This window comes from Plectrocnemia conspersa, unplaced genomic scaffold (assembly GCF_051122295.1).
Source record: "Plectrocnemia conspersa isolate PC_06_02 unplaced genomic scaffold, ASM5112229v1 ptg000003l, whole genome shotgun sequence".
Taxonomy (NCBI): Eukaryota; Metazoa; Arthropoda; class Insecta; order Trichoptera; family Polycentropodidae; genus Plectrocnemia; species Plectrocnemia conspersa.
Window position 1 is genome coordinate 11,115,482 of NW_028277167.1, and position 17,825 is coordinate 11,133,306.

The 17,825-nt window shown below is 32.1% G+C and overlaps 1 protein-coding gene across 3 annotated transcripts in view; it reads left to right on the top strand.

The window, feature by feature from the left end:
• EcR (Ecdysone receptor) overlaps window positions 1-17,825 on the top strand; it is a 431,050-nt gene that overhangs the window by 40,517 nt on the left and 372,708 nt on the right. The window contains exon 3 of one of the 3 annotated variants that reach the window (XM_088182127.1): window positions 16,525-16,574. The exons of the other annotated variants lie outside the window; for them this stretch is intronic. The gene's annotated coding sequence lies outside the window, so the exon portion shown is untranslated. The remainder of the gene's footprint in view (window positions 1-16,524; window positions 16,575-17,825) is intronic. 3 annotated transcript variants of the gene reach the window in all.

Genomic DNA, 17,825 nt, shown 5'->3' on the forward strand with positions numbered 1-17,825 from the left:
TCGTAATTTGTTTAAAAAATAGTATTTTTTTATTTACATTTTTGGGTCACTTAAATTAGTATTTGCCGTAGTTTTAATGATATCGTCATGAAAATTATTATTAAAATTAAGTTCGTTCGCCAGATTGATCCGCCATCTTGTTTCAAAATGGCGACTATTCAAAACATTAAAAATCATAAAGTAGAAAAGTAAAAAAAAATAGATAAAATTTTTTAAAAATATTGTATTTTTGTCATTTTTGTTATAATATGAAATTTAAGGACACGATTACTGCTTATTGTAGTCTCAATTATATGAACCTGAAACTTATTTTTAAAATAGTTTTAATATCTTAGTTAAATTTGTTAGTCAAGATAGCGGTTATTCAAAATATTAAAAATATCATCGAGTAAAAAGTTAGAAATTCAAAATATTAAAATAATTTGAAACTTTAAATATTTTTTTATACTTATATACAATAATCTACCTAATTCTTGCGGCTTTTGCCAAACGAAGTTTTTTCTCGTCATTTTAGATTTAAAAAAAAACATATTGTACAATTCCAGAAGACACGTTCTTGAGATTGTCGATTCTTTTTTTACTTTCCTTTATTTTAAATTACTCGAAGCTTAGTAAATATGTATTGCTTTGCTATGCTAGTTGGTTACTATTAGGTTACTAGGATTTTTGTTTGTGTGTGCCCAATAATATTATTTTAAAGTGAAATATAATGCTGTATCTTGGTAACATAAAATTCGATATTATTATTAATTTGACGGGCTGCAAAGCAGCAGAAACTGTAGTGATTTCAAAAAAATCGTGAAGGGAACGACGATAAAAAAAGTGCTACCACATTTCTTACTCGAATTGTTGTGAAGAACTAAATCTTCAGTTCTATATAATAATTCGAAAGCAAAAAACTACAGAGGGTACCGTATGAATCAACCGAAAACCAAACTGCAGTTACGAAGTTTGTTCTGCGCATCTTTTTTGCATCAGAAATGATCCATTTCTCTCTTGTATTGTAACATGTAAAAAGTAGATTATTTACAGAAATTGGTGTACACAATGGTTTATCTTCTCCTTATGGTTTAAATACAAAAGCGTTCTCCGGTGATGTACACTTAGTGTACATGTTAAAATAGTGATTTATAATTGAAAAAAAAAAGTTGAAACGTAACATGTATTATATGTTATAAGTGCTGAAAAAAATGCATTCAATATCGTAGTAATTCTGTATAAATATTGAAATTTAGCAAAACAAATATTTATTTACAAAAATTAAGTTCAAATAATTAGTCTATTTGTTGATAGACATTGGTAGTATTTATTTTGTCGCTTCCGTTTATTACTTTTATATAGTAATTATCTTATTTAATGTGTAAGTATCGTGTAGAAAAATAGAGATTATAGAGATAATTACATATTAAACTGTCATGTACACCCAGTGTACATTACAGTAGATAAAAAGTTAAATTAAAATTAAGCTTAAATTTTTTTGCGAAATCAAAATTATACCAAAATAAAATTATTATGACCGTTTAATGATGCATAATTCACTGCATTTTTTTAAATTATAGATAAGAGTTTTGTTAAAAATTCTTCAAAAATCTGTTCTATGTACTGGTCAATCGGGAAGGTCCAATTCTCTTGCTAGACAATAATTGACCCTTCAATTGCCTTATTCACCGCACTTGAAATTGCGTTTTGAGATTTTACCAACTCCAGAACTTGATTGGCAAAAATGTTTATAAAACATGACTGACAAGTAGCCGCTACTAGGTAGTAGCAAGTATACTCCACTTGCTACTTTACTAAAATTGATTTTTAGGAAATCAACGTGTTTGACACGTCGTTTTTTCAAATATTTCAAAGCATCATTTAAATTCTTAGAGCACGTGCACACGCACGAGTCAACGAACCGTTTAGATATTCACTCTTGACGATCGTCGCAAATTAAACAGCACAGCTAAGTTTCTAGGCACGTTTATGGTGTTGTCGGTTTATGTTCATAGCCAATGGAAACACATATATTTGCTCGACGTCTCTAGTTGTTATAATGCACTCTAAAAGGACAAATATTTGCCTCAGCCGAAGAGCAGCGGCTTTGTGGTTCGTCTATCGTTCAACGTCCATATCTGGCAGGCATGCTTTTTTCGCGTTTTGTTTGCCTAATTGGTATTGAAGTTTTTCCTCAAAAATAAATCCGAGTAAATAGGTCACTTTTTCAGCTAGTCCCGTCAAAAGCCGATCGGCGTTTCTAAATTTACGACCGTTTGGCACTGGCTCTTGTGATTTAAGGTGGGTGGGTGCGCAATATGGTTGACACGACGCGAATATGATACATTTGATCAGTTTTTATTATGAAATTAAAATATATAGACGCAGTGATATTATACGCACGTCTCTTAGTGTGTGTAGAGTGAAACTATATTAATATCGTGCATCAAATGCTGTAGAAAAACTAGGACTAAGATTTTTTGTTGATGGGTTTAATACATAATCTTGACCAGAGACGCCGAGAGCGAACCCGGTCTATGACAAAAATGGCATTTTATATTTTTTACCATATAAGAAATGAGTTGGCTTAGTTTGTATTTTGGACTTGACCTAATAAAATTTCTAAACTTATAATTAGTTTTAGAACTTTCATTAGGTTTTTTTTTGGTTTGAATAGCAAATAAACGTTTCGCAACTGTCAAATTGCGTTTTATAGACATTTAAGAGCAGCATATTAGCGCACATAAGTTAAATTATATTTTCGCTAATAGAAATATATATATATATATCTATCGGTTGACTTTACTAGTGAAAATATAACTAGACCAAAAAATATACATTCTCTGTAACATTTATACATCGGATGTAAATAAATAATGATAAGTATGTAAATATATACATACATTACTACATATAGAAAAGTTGAAATCATATAATTTTACTAGCACCTGCCAGTTAATTTATATTTTCACTGGTAAAAATATATATCAACGGGTGAAAATGTTTTCCGATATGATATTACTGAAACGACATATTTTAAAAAATATTTTCGGGATAGATTCGATACTGTTTTTTCTAGATTTTCTTTTATGAATAACAACATGAAACTGAATGTATTATTTATTTATTTTGCTGCCAAATTACTGATATTTATATTATAATTATAATTCAGATGGTGCTGTTGTTGATTTTTCGTTATTTCTTTGCTACTAATTCACATTCGTTGAATATTTTCTCTCATGTCTAATATTTTTTAAGCGTTCAAAAAACAATTATGTCAACAATAATTCGCAAGCAAATTTTAAAACAAATGGAGTCGCGTCAAAAAACTACAATCTGTTCTTTTAAATAATAATGTTTATTGTGAGAGTACTACAGAAAGTGGGCGCTTTTGAAGGCAATGTTCCGCTTCTTTTATTTCTTGTACATACATATGTATAAAAAGGGCTGAAGGAACTCATACTTGAAATACATCTGAGTTACCGGTTTTGCGATATAGGTTCTTCGTAATGTTTTCAAAATTACAATTTGCTTTGAGAGCTAATAAGGGTCATCCGATGAAAGTTAATTCAAGAGCTAAAAAATGTCATCCGATCAACTTTTTCTTGGGCAACAGTTGCTCTCCGGGGCCCTAGATGTAGCGCCATGCCTTTACCGACCCGATTTGACCCATTTGGATATTGTTTACGTTTAGATATCGTATTCACGTCAATGGAAACTTGTATTTTCAATAAAATATTTTCTATTAGTAATATTAAGTTTAACTATTAATATTAAGTCAATATCATCGTAACATCTTCGCTTCTTAGTGCTATCACAGCAATTTTCACTGGAATGAGAAGTTTTCATATATTTCTTAGAATATCAATATTAACTCCTGTCTATTTGTTCCTCATACCACCATAATTATTTATGTAACATTATTGCTGTTACATTACATTTTGAGGTATACATTCACCAAGATAAAATACCGATCCTCAAATCTCTGAGAAGAATTCCAAATTTAGAATATATGATAAATTTAAATTTCTCAGTGTAAAGAGAATATATACATTGCCCAAATCCTTTATTGAATTGTTTTATTTTAAAATAAGATGACAATGTAAGACGTATTTTTGGCTGCTGTAGATGTTTATTGAATTATATTTACATGGTTATTTACGTAACTTGGTTTACGAGTATTTCGCAATACAAGCAAAACTATATAATTAATTTTGACTAGATAAACGAGTGATATCTCGCAATATAATCAGTACGTATTGCGACACTTTTTCCCAAATTGAGCCGATGATTCTCCTTGCAGTGAATATTTATCTTTTTAAAAAAATTTGCCACTCAGTCTTGTTGTTAATGGATAATGCTCCAATTCATTCTACAGACCTTCAGGACGACTTACTGGAGGAATTCGATTTCATATTCGAGATAAGGTGACCAGACGTCCTCTTTTAAGGAGGATAGTCCTCAAAAATTTAGTACTTCTTGAAAAAAAATTCCAGATCTTGTTCCCCTTTTTATTCCTAAAAATAAAATTCCGAAATTACCTTTTTTGGCTCCCGTAGCAATTTATTCTCATACTACAACACAGATCTTATCTGAGGAGAAGGATAAACAGAGAAACCCTTCACTTCAAATTAGATTAGGGATATTTGAAAATATGGGAAATAGTGCAAAATTTCATGAAAAAGCACCACCCAATGCAATTAGGGTTCTCAATCGAACATTCGAATTATTCGTATGATTTTCAACTATATGAATATTCAAATAATTTATCGAATATTCGTAAAATATTCGTTTGTACCATATTTAAAAAAATCTTAAAATGAAGCAATTTCTGTATTTGAGCAACACATGTAGTCGTTTTTTTCTATTAATATACCCAAGTGACTAGTGCCGCTCCAAAATCCATGTTCCTTTGTGCGCCTTTATTTTGAGACAATGAGACGCTTCTTCTCAACAACAAAAATATTTTTATCGGTGGTATCTACTACGACCGAAATTCGTAGAATTCGTTCGTTGAACGAAACAAAATGTTAGAAAGGCCTACCTTTTATTATTGTTTAACGCTTATCTCAAAAACAAGTGTGCGTCGCAAATTTTTGTGAAATTCGTGCTACGTTTTTGTATTTGTTATTTCAAGGAGCAAAGATATCATTTCAATCAGTTCAATAATTCGATCGCGGCTATACTATTTTTATTTAATTAATTTATATGCAATTCCGCACAAAACAAACACCTATACATATCCAATCTATGTATATTAAATTCATTCCAAACATTATTAGATATTTTTATACAATAAATTCAGTAAAATTAGTATTTAAAATGTTCCATCAATTTTGATGAATTAATTCAATCGCAGCTGATCTTAATTCTGGTGATTTAAATGATATGTAATACTAAACTAAGCATTTTAGTTTTGACGCCCTCGCTGATCAGTAATACGCACAGGATTGAGTTATGTATATTTTATAAAACTTAAAAACTTTAACGATTGTTAAAGTAATAGAATAATTAATATGAATTAATATTTTTTTAATTAAATAATATTTTACAAAACCGATAAAAAAATTACGAATATATTCGAATAGTTCAAAAATATAAATAATCGAGAACCTTAAATGCAATGCCACATTTTCGACAAATCCTCAAAAGAAGGCAAAAGCAAGTGTCATTAGATTCCACGTTCCACGAAAAGAACAATATTTCATTGAATTATTGATGATCCAGATATTAATAAATAATGTACTTGTATTTTTTATTAATCATTTTATTATGAGGAAATTTGCTTTAATTTACGTGTATTTTGAAATACACGCACTATTTCGGAACGAAACTTATAAACCGAGGTTTCACTGTATTGAGAAAAACGCCGACTGGCGGGGCGTCGATCGTCGGAATATTCTTTTGATAAATTGCAGGGGTATAAAATATATTTGTAGAAACTTATTTCTAGTTCGGTTCATTTGAAGCTATTCAATTCTGAGAAACTTTGGCATTCGAGTGTCATGCGTATTTAGAGAAATATATTTTTTACAAAGATAATCCATTATAATCCACTTTTAACCCTTTATGTGGGTACCTCGCGCGTGTTTGCTCGTTTTTCCCCCGCTTTAGCCCTTAATCACATTACAGAACCTATTACACATACACAGGGACGGACATACAACATTTTAAATCCCGCGACCGGTCAACCAGCGGTGTACGGACAGCGTTGTGAAAGCGCATTGTAATTGGATTATCTTTGCCGATGGAGCATCGTCGGTCGACGGGGGGCGAATTAGTTTTCCCTCCCTATGCATAAATAGCCATTATTTCGAGTTTGTTTATTTGGGTCGCTCAAATTAGGGCTGACGTTGGCGAGAGCTATTGAGCGTGCTCATTAGAATTGCGGCTCTCGGTGTTCTTATTTTTTTATAAATTACTGAAAAGCATGCTATTTCTAACGGCATAAATCTGTTCATTGATAAAAGTAAAGACTACTATAAATTTATTCAAATTTGGATTTAATGGCCAAGTGGTGCAATTTTTCAGACATGTACGTGTGCGATGTACAATAAATATTCAGGTGTCATTATCGTGCGGGGGTGTTTATAATAACTAAAAAATCGTAGAGATTCGCAGTTGTCATTATCGAGTCTCTCTGGTCTCTGGTTCCTAATGGTTAACTGGGTTAAATTGGTGAGTTCGTGAGTCGTGTGTGTGTTCCGCCAGTTTCAAACCATAAACCGGAAGAAAACAAATAACTGCCCACGTGGTGTTGCAATACGAAACCGAAAGACGTCTTTAGAGCTGTCTGATGAAGTATCCGCAAATGGGTGGCTATCCGTTTTATCACAAACGATGAGCAGAAGAGCCATAAAAGTGATACTTAAAATAATAGATATTAAAAGATGACTGAAATCGGTTTGGCAACACCGAGATTGAACACTTGAGGATTGGGCGAAAGTATTATTGTGTCGACCGCATTGCTTCAGTCCCAGTGCGCACCCACCTAAACTACAACACTAGCCACGCCTGCCCCAACAGGTGTCGCGTCGTACATTGTGTTTGTAAGCAGTGGCATCCATCGGCCAAGGTGAAGCGCATTTGCCGCGATTTCGCCATATGTAAATTGGCATTGATTAATTGAAATCGATCGGCGAGCCGGTGTTGTGAGCTCGTGCTTCGGCCCGAGTCGTTGACCCAAGTTTGTCCGACGACTCACCTGGTGGCGTACCTGGCGAGGCTCATTAGCGCCGACGATGACGCAATGAGTCCTCCGAGACTACGTCCTTGCTTCGACCTGACACCCACGAGTGTAAAAAATCTATTTCGTCGTTTTGTATGCAGATTCGATCTCACGAATATCACATAAAATGACGATCGATATACACTCGTATACAAATAATTCCTTTTAGTGTGTAACGTGTAATTAAGCTACTTTTAACCACGCTGCATCTTATGTGTCCAATGCCTTTTCAATATCTGGTGTTTTTATTTTTATTTTGAAACTTATTTATACAGTCGATTCCGCTTAATTGGACCACTTTTTATTGTTATTTGGGCCAAATACCAAGGAACAGAATCCAAATAAGAGAACAAATAGTAATTTACTTCGGTTACCTAGGACATCATTCCGTTTAATTAGGACAGTAAATTTAAAGAAAAAAATCTAAAATTACGCCCCTGAACACAAATAATCTTAAGTTCATTATTTTTTTGACAACTGTTATTATAATTTTTTGGTAAAGATATTTTTTACTATTATTATCCTATTTTTCTCACATTCTTATGTATACCTAATAATTACACATTATTTTTGCGTGTTTAATTTTTTTTCAATAATTTGATCAAGTTTGTTTAATTTTGAACAAATGTTTGGGGCCCAATGTGTCCCGATTTAGCGGAATCGACTGTATGTGATATTGTGGGATGATGTATCGGGAGCTATTGAAGATGTAACCGAATAAGGGTGGAGCCCTGGCGGTGGACCTGACTCCTATGTTAATTACAATTGCAACTGTGTTAGATTAATATTGCCCGTTTTGTCTTGGCTTTTTTGGCAGAGGTTTTAATTTATATTCGGCCGTTTAACGACTTATCAAAATTATCATTGACGCCTCAAAACTTATTTAGCCGCTACGTATCAGTAATGGTAATGATCTATCGATTGTTTTAATTAGAGGTAAATAGGCTTTAGTTTTCTGTAAATATTCACTTCACTCGCACTTCACTCTCCGAAAGTTGTCCTAGTGGAAGTTCGACCGAAGTCGGTCAAGGTCGCAGTTTTTCGAATAGCGTTCGCACAGCCGGGAATTTCATACGCGTGCACGCTTCTCAACCTCGCGTATTATAACTACGTGCGTGTTTTAAACACAAAAAAAATTAAAGCCAAATGGAGAAAAAGGAGATGGTGGATGATTGCAATGCACCGGAATAGATCAATGTTAGTAAATAAGACATTTTATGTTGAATCGAGGCTTCACTGTCACTAATAAATAATAAACAGGAAACGTTCAAGTGTGCAACTAATGAATAATTTCTATTATTTTTTAAGGAAAAGTATGGAAAGTCAATTTGCTGAATTGAGATTTTATATACAATATATAGCTTAGGTCTTTCTCTTTATGATACATGCAAAATTGACTGCGGATTTTTGCGGTTTTTAACACATTGCATACCTTAAAAATGTATTATTCTTAAAAATGGGACGGGGCTTAGTCGCGAAAGTTACGACCTAAAAATTTGTTCAGAATCACCAAATATACACATATTTAAAAAAAAACGATACCGGGTATGATAAAATGCTAGTCAAATACTTTTTCTTAATATAAAACAGCAAATTTGTGACATATACAATTTTTTTTTTTTACGCTACGCGGCTAAATTTTTTTTACGCACGGCCGTTAAACACGGAATTCCTCTTCCTCGGGCCTACAATTAAAGAAATGTTAACGTCAAATTTAAAATACAGTTTTGTAATGATTGTAATTTTTTAATAATATGGTTACCGTGGTAAAATCAGTAAACGTCAAATTGTGGATCGCGTACTAATGAAATAAAATAAAAATTTGTTTGGAATGACTAAATATATACATATTTAAAAAAACGATACCGAGTATGGTAAAATGCTAGTCAAATACTTTTTCTTAATAAAAAACAGCAAATTTGTGACATATACAATTTTTTTTTTACGCTACGCGGCGAAATTCGCACGACCGTTCAACACGGAATTCCTATTCCTCGGGCCTACAATTAAAGAAATACTTTAAATAATTGTATTTTTTAGCACTTATAATATTATAAGAGCACTTATGGAATCAACTAAAGTGGAGAAATAATTTTGGCCGTCCAGATCGGGCAAAAATACCAAACAGTGGCGCGATCGTGAAGACGCCCATATTAAAATTGAATCGTTCTATCTCAGTTTGCGATAAACCATCTCTATCTCTCTCTCTCGTCACGCGAGAGAGCGAAAGGGGAAGTATCTCGCCGCTCGCGCTCGAAGCGTCTTCGGGTATTACTTTCGGAAAGCGAGGGAATTTTTGGAGGCGACGAAGTCGGCCGCCTCGACCAAAATTACCCCCAGTTTACCTCCCGTTCGCGGTGACCTCGGAGAACTTGCGAGAGATTTTAGCGCGGGGACAACCGAGCTCGACCGAAGTAAGCCCGAATTTTCACATTATATTTCCCGTCCTTGGCCAACTGTCGCCTACTTTCGGAGAGTGAAGTGGAAGCTTTACATTTACAATTTTTTTTATTAATTAACCATAATTTCAATATTATTTCGGTGTTTGTTTACAATAATCGTATCAATTATGCTATTTAGTAATGGAATATTTGTTACCATAAATCGACAATGGCGGTATAGATAAATTAATCTCAATTAAGCTATATTATGCTTTATGTGTTTAAACTCTGTCATAATGCGACAATAACAGTTAAATCATCTGTAATGCAATGGACAGGGATGCCATTAAATTTAGAAAATGTCAAATGTGGTTCTAAAAATTTCATTCCTTGAATTTTGACATTAAATATCTACATCGTATTCTTCAGAAATTGCCCCAAACGATTATCATCTATTTATATCCCTTAACAGTTTTTAGGTGGAAAAAATATTTTACAAAAAACGGATACAAAAATCGACTTTAAAGATTTTATTGCTTCCAAAAATACATTATTTTTAGAATCAAATATAAACAAATTGGTTGACATATGGAGAATAATAATAGTAGAAACATATAGAAAAGTATTACACGTTTTAATTTTTAACTCATTTAACCCGCACCTTAAAATTGGCAAAGACTTATGGGACAACCTGATTTGTGTTGATCAATTCCATTAAGGCTCAAATTTAATATCAATAATAATAAATCATATTAAGGAAACCTTCGAAATGGTTAAATAATAAGTCTCGATTGAATACAAATAATGAAAATCAACTTGAAGTGCACATTAATGGATAACAGGTTCAAAAGTCTGAAGTTGCCAACCTTTTATGGGCATTAAAAACATTATGGATTTCTAAATTATTGATTAAAAGCGCCGCTCGGCGATCGATGGTATATTATTTACCTGAACTCGTTTAATGTGTATTATAATACTTGTATATGCATACATCCACATACACGTAACCTACACGCACTGATAAAAGCAAAGGACGTTTGCTATGGTATAATGAACGCGTTCACCTTGAACCTACAGTCAACCTCTGTACAATAATAACACTTAAATATTATGTTTTATAATGTGGTATTTATATTTTTTCATATCTATTGTTTATTTTTTGTTGTATTTCATACTGCTGCGCCGACTGTGGTTCATACTCATACCAACTCATAAAAAAATAATTAATATGATATACGCAGATCGATTAGTTTAACTGCGCATTGAATAAATTATGTATCCTTCAAATAATTTATTTGGAAATAAATTTTTTAAGCATATGCTAAATTTGATAAAACAATAAAAAATATACCTTTGATAATTTAATAAATATGTTGTGGTATTTTGTTTTTGTCTGAATATGCTTATTTTCATATGACTAAGGATTTTTATGATATAGATGTTGCTACTTAAAATAATAATATCCATCAATAATTCGCACGATCTCATGTCCTTTTTTGGGTTGTGGATCCGACACTAAAATAATCGAGATTGGGATCATAAATAATACAACTTTTACGATGGTTATATTTTATGGATCATATGAGTTCGGATCAAGTTGAGATATAACAATAAAAACTTGTAATGATAGCAAAATTATATACGTGAGTATAAATTAATGTATATTTTAAAATTCGATATGACTAACTATAATAAATTAAAGGTTAATTATATTTTAATATTCTCATTTTTATCATACTTGCTGATCAATTAATTGTATAAATGTATGAGGAACGAATGGTTGAAAAGTTTTAAAAGTTCACTTTTTTTAATTCGTATTTTCTCAAATCCTAATCTAATGTTGAGTTAAATACATACATTCGATTTATAGGCCCTATGTCTTGGTTTGAAATTGTATTTTAAGCCCCCCGGGCGTCTTTCAGATTGAGCGGCTCTGTCTCGGAGCGTACGTACGCGTTCGTACGTGTTCACGTTTTTTTTATTTATCAGCACACTGACACCAATTCAAGAAATTGTCGGTCCGGAAAGTAGACCGCGGTATGTGGGAGATCGTGTACACATCATACAGTCGATGTAATAAAATGTGTGTATGTGCACTGGGGTCGATTGTATTGAGGTCGTCAACCAATAGCTGTGGTTATTTTCAACATATTTTGATGTATCTTCAAAACGTTTGTGGGTTGATTTAAAACCATACTTCTAAATAGACATACACAGACATATGACAGTTTTTACGAAAAGTGCCCGTACGCAAACCCAGTTTGGGAAAGACCGTCACATAGTAAAGTAATTGCTAGAGGCTAATTATAAAATACCGTAAAATTATATAATTTTTGCTGTCATTAAATGACGCACATTTGCGTCTTAACACTATATGAACTTTGTTTTTAAAATAATCTCAACATTATTGTTTAGTCGTAAACAATTTTTAATATCAATAATCTTATTTCTATTTGTAATCACTTAATATATACATTAATGTGCAAAAGTTTTGGACCACCTGATTCAGTAACATTATTTGAATAATAACATCACAGTATCTCGGCTTTTAATTACCAAACGATCTTTTCTTCTTGACGAATAATCCACATTTATTTACCACAAAAGAGCAGTAAATCTTCGGGTTTTTAACGGATTAGGGGACTTTCTTCGAAATTATACGAAAAAATGCATTTTAGGACCGGTCGACCCCAAACTTTTAATTGCTTGTTATCTTAAAGCTTTGACTTTTTTGTAGTATCTTGTTGATTTTTATAATGGATTATTATTTGGCATCCTTAAAATGTTGATTTTCTTCCCATTTTTATATAAAAATCCACAAAAAAGCTCTCCACGCGTTGTTCAATAGATGAGGATACAAAAGAATTATTACATTTTTTTTAAATAAAAAAAAAATTGTGTTTCTGTCCTTGTCTATTCAACAACGCGTAGAGAGCTAATTGTAATTCATTAATAGTCGGAATTATAAAAAAATTAAAGAAAAAATAATGAATCAAAAATATTTTTTTTTATATAATTTTTCATTTTTTAAATTAATTGTTTTTTTGTGCATTTTTATATAAAAACGGGAAGAATATCAATATTTTAAAGATGCCAAATAATAATCCATTATAAAAATGTCAAAGTTTCGAGACATATAGTGCAACATATTGTCAAAAATATTGTAGAAACAGCTTCATTCAAGGACAAAAAAAGAGTGGAAGGCCAAAATAGTTTGATGATGATGCAGTCAAGTATTTAAAAATGGCAAGCTTGTATAAATAAATTTGTAAACCCAGATAAAAAGCGCAGACTAAATTTTTTATTCAATATCATTCATCTTAATATATAATGACGCATATTTGCGTCATCGGCTTTTAACAAATGTTTCATTAATAACGCCCAATTAAGTCATCAGTCTGAAATGTGTTGCTCACATATTTTTTGTAACGTAGGTAAACGTAGGTAAAACATATATTTGTACAAGCCTTATGTATTATATTCACTTTCAGATTATCCCTTGCATATCTGAAAACAGTAAACTACAATAGGCAATTCTAGCATCAAGATTGTCGATTTAATATCCTAATCTCACTTTATAGATAATCCGATAAGGATTTTGCTACTTATTAATTCACCAATGCATTAAATTAACATTTTAAAATAAAATTGTTAATCGTACTTCCAAATGGATTAAAAAAGTTTCACGCGGAAGAGATATCAATATTTAATAAATCATTATCTTTAATAAAATTGAAAATTGATAACAAAATATTTAATGCTATGTGGCGACACGACCCCCACAACTACTTTACCATAACTAAATATAGGTTTATTTTATGAACAAGGTACAACTTAAGTTTTACTTAATACTTAAATATGATTTCAGAATTGTATATACGTTTATAAGTACACTGTATTCGTATGTATGTACATATGTATATGTATATAATATTTTACCTTTGAGAAGTTTTTTTATTTATATATTTGTCCTTTGTGTACGTTGTTTTTTCATTTATTTGAGTAGTTACTCTTTATGTAATCCATTACTAAAAAAAATATTTGCTGGATAAGTTTCAAACGAAGGTGTCTTAAACCCCAGGCATTTATGATAGAAAGCATTTACCTATATTAACTTATGAATCATACAAAATTATACTCGACAGTTAAAATCGCCATATTATAAACATCTTGAAACTTGTGCTCTAAATTACATCTTCATGTGATGTTTCTTTGAAATATTGTCTATCCGGAAAAGACCTATAAATATGTCTGCTCAATAAATTACGGTTAGATGTTGTCGGATAAACAAGAGAAATGATCATTGTAGTGGCGAAATAATGAAGCGATAAGATTACAGTTTGCCGAAGTCCTTGTACGTTGCGTTGTACAACACAAACAAACATTTATGTATCACACACTTAAAGAAAATAGGCAGGCAGAACCAGCGTAATTACGTTTCCCCTTTGAGCGAACCTCCATTCGCCTTGGCAACAGGTTCACATGAGCGTCTAAAGAAAAATACGTTAAGAGTATCTGTAGGAACGTTAAATTAACGATCGCCTATTTGTTACTGCAATTTCTTATTTGTGGTTCATTTAAGAATCGGATCAGATCCCTTCGGTCATGCCATCAAAATTTACGCGTCCACTTAAGGATGCAGTGACATAACTGGAGATAGGAGAACATCTCGGAGAAAAATGTGGAAACTTTTCTTCGAATGGAGGTCGCATCGCTCCCGGTGAAATGTAATTTATTATGGACCCCGTTTCGAGACGTTCAGCTTTTTCATTTTTTATTTTGCTAGACACATTTCTATTTCCAGACAAGCCATTTCTCTTGGACGTATCCCGTCGGGAGCCATGATTCACGGAAGCGGTTTGCAAACCGAAGAGAGAAATAAGTCAATAATGTGACACGTTTCCGCTTGGTCGAATTATCGACGCCTTGGCGCTTTGGTAATGCTCAATCTGTCCCATTTTTATGAATGCTTATCATGCATCCAGGACCGCCGAGAGCGACAACAACGATTCCGGACCTCATAACAAAAATGGCATTTTATATTTTTTTTAACATCGCAAAATAATTTCTTCAATAAATAACAATAGGTACGAGTTGCTACAAATAAATATAAAAAAAACACCGTTGGGACGTATTTACTGAAATCATATTTTATGCGTAATATTTTAATTATGTATTAAAAATTATTAAAAATATCTACTAATAATATTTATCTGATAATGTGTCGTGTTTTCTTTGTTGCTCAGTGTTGCCATATAGTGAACTTCCAGTTCAGATCAATAGCAATAAAATCGTTCCTTCACGGTGAAAATGCTCGATTATCAAGCGAGTGAGAATCGAATGAAGCACATCTAAACCGAATTTTGCCCAATAGGATGCGCAAAAAACAATTATCCCTTCTCAGAAGGCAGAAATTCACGTCAAAAGCAATAAAATCGTGTTGGCGCCGTCGCAGTGGGAACGACAATTGGTCATTAGATAAGTTCCCAGTTAAAGTTTCATGAAAAGAAAAAGATTTCATTAAGCTATCAGTGATTTCGATATGTATAATTAATAAATACAACCATTTTATAATAAATTTATATACTAAAAAATATAGTACGTGTGTTTTATATTAATCAACTTAAGTATCCATTATTTATTTTGGAGAAATTTGCTCCGATATACGAGTGTTTTGAAATACGAACATGTTTCCGGAATGAATTAAGCTAGCAATTCAATGCTCCACAGTGTATTGCTGTATAATACCTGTTTATCTTCTTCAGCTATCTTAACCCTAAAATAATTTTTGTTTTTTAATAATTATTTGTTGATTCAGATTTTAATAACTCGTTCAGAACCTTTTTAATATGATACACTTAGTCAAATATTGGACTAGGTTTAATCAAATACTTTATTTAAATCAGTCATACTCGACCTTTTCTCCCTCTGGGCCAAATACAGATGTTTGTTATGTTTGCATAATAAAATTATTATTACATTATTTAATATTATTTTTTTTCACACACACATACATATTGCATATGTACAGCTCTACAGTTTTAGACCAACTCGTTCATGGACAACAAACAAATAAATATATTAATATAAATAAACAAAAATTCAAATGTATGTGGAATATTCAGAATTATTTATTTGTTCGTTTCTTGAAAAATTAACGTGATTTCTGTTGTCGAATCGGAGTTTAAGCTATCTTAGACAATCAGGTTCCTGATTGGTACAGGTTACTTTTAATACATCATGAAGGTGAGAATCAGTAAGCCTATTTGTATATTATATATATGCGTTCTTTGCATTTTTCATTTTAGAATAAGATCATTTACAAATACGCGTTGAGGCGAATAATGTGAGCAATAGGTGTGCACAATTTTGTACAGTCTTGTATTTTTTAGGGAAACTATTTTCCAAAATTCAGCATACACCTCTATTCTTTAAAAATTGCTTTCAGATTCGTATTGTTTTTAAGCTTGACAAATTCGTAAAATAACGTTGCGGATTGTTTATTATTTTCCGTTTCCAAGTGATAAGGATTTTATACAAGCAACGAGACATTTCTTGATTTTTCTTAAATCCTGAAATCTGCTGTTAAATTCCTTGGACAAGGCTGCTAAATAATTTAAAATTATAATATAGTTTTCCGGAGAAATGTCTATACGATCTTGTTTAGCTTTTATTATAGTTGGAACATTACTCGGCATTTGGGTTTGTATTTCTCCACAATATATGTTTATTTTCTGCGATTAATTGAATTATAAAAATCCAAATAATTTATATACCATTTGCGAAATGATTATATTTTCACATTCTAAACTACGATTGAGATCTCCATGTTTTTCTGTGATGTTATACAGAAAGACGAAAAGACACCACCATCCACCATTCTTCAATACTCTCTCTTTTATTGCTCTCTTTTAAAAATAAAATTAATTCTTGCAGTAAAGAAAAATTCGTTCCGGACATTTCCTCTGCTTAGCCATCGTACTAAGGTATGTAAAAGAATATCGTTATAATTACTATCCATTCATTACAAAAGACTTTTCGTGACAATTTTCCGTGGTTCAGTTCTTATGCTCGGATATAATTCATTATATTTATGACGGTTTTCATAACAACATATACATCGCGTACACAAACCAATATTCATATTTTCCAGAAAATCACTAACAATATCGATAATATATGCCTTTACTATAATTCTTCACAAAATTAAAAAAAAATCACATTCTGTTTAGTGCAATATTTTTCAAAAATGTTGCTGAAATGTCGGTACTTGAATCCTTAAACCAAACTAAAATATTTACAATGATGCGATCAAAAATATATTTTGCAATATTTTCTATGCATCTAACGCATGTAGAATCCCATACTATTTTATTTTTATTGCTAAATTTATCGAATAATATTATGGACATGTTATTAAAACATTACTTTGCAATCTCTACGTCGGTAAATGGCTTCATATGTTTACTGAGTATGTAACCAATTTTATATGATGCTTTTGTCACTGATACATCTTGTGAATTCGCCACTGTCATAATATTTAGTTGTAGTTGTAATGACTTCTTAAAGAAAGTTAATTTTTCACGCGAGGATAAGTGTCATAAAATGATTTGTTTCGTGGTGTGGTGACGAAAAATGTTATTTTTTTATATAACATTTTCACGGCAAATTGATAATATTTAGTAACGATTGCGAGTGTTGCGCCGCACATAAAATCTTGGCGGGCAGCAGGTTGAGTATCACTGATTTAAATCATCTATATTAACAGTGATGTTGAATTTATTAATTTTCACTTTTAAAAACAATCAACAAAATAGCATTTTATGGCTTAGTAACCCTAAGGGGTGTGACTTCGCAGTCAGCAAGACGCAGGTAGAAACTGGATCGCTATTTTCCGAACGGTGGTGGAGAAGCTGTCGGAGGGATGATGTCAGTAGAAGATCCTCAGAGTTCTGGTTGGTGTGGTAGCGGCAGTATTGCGGAGGTTGATCCCTCTCAACAGTATTGCTCGTATGGTGGAGTCCCTTTCAGAATGTAAGCGTCCATGATCGTATGTTGTCGGTGGGCCAGGCGGGCGATTCTGTCTCTCGAAGTCTCCATTGGAGACCAGCCTTAAGTATTAAGGGTTGCAAAACTCGCTGATGATCATCCAGCCAATCGTTGCACTCGCTTCTTAGAACAACGAAATATGTATACGCTTTTAGAATATGACATTTGCTTAATGGACATCTCCGAAG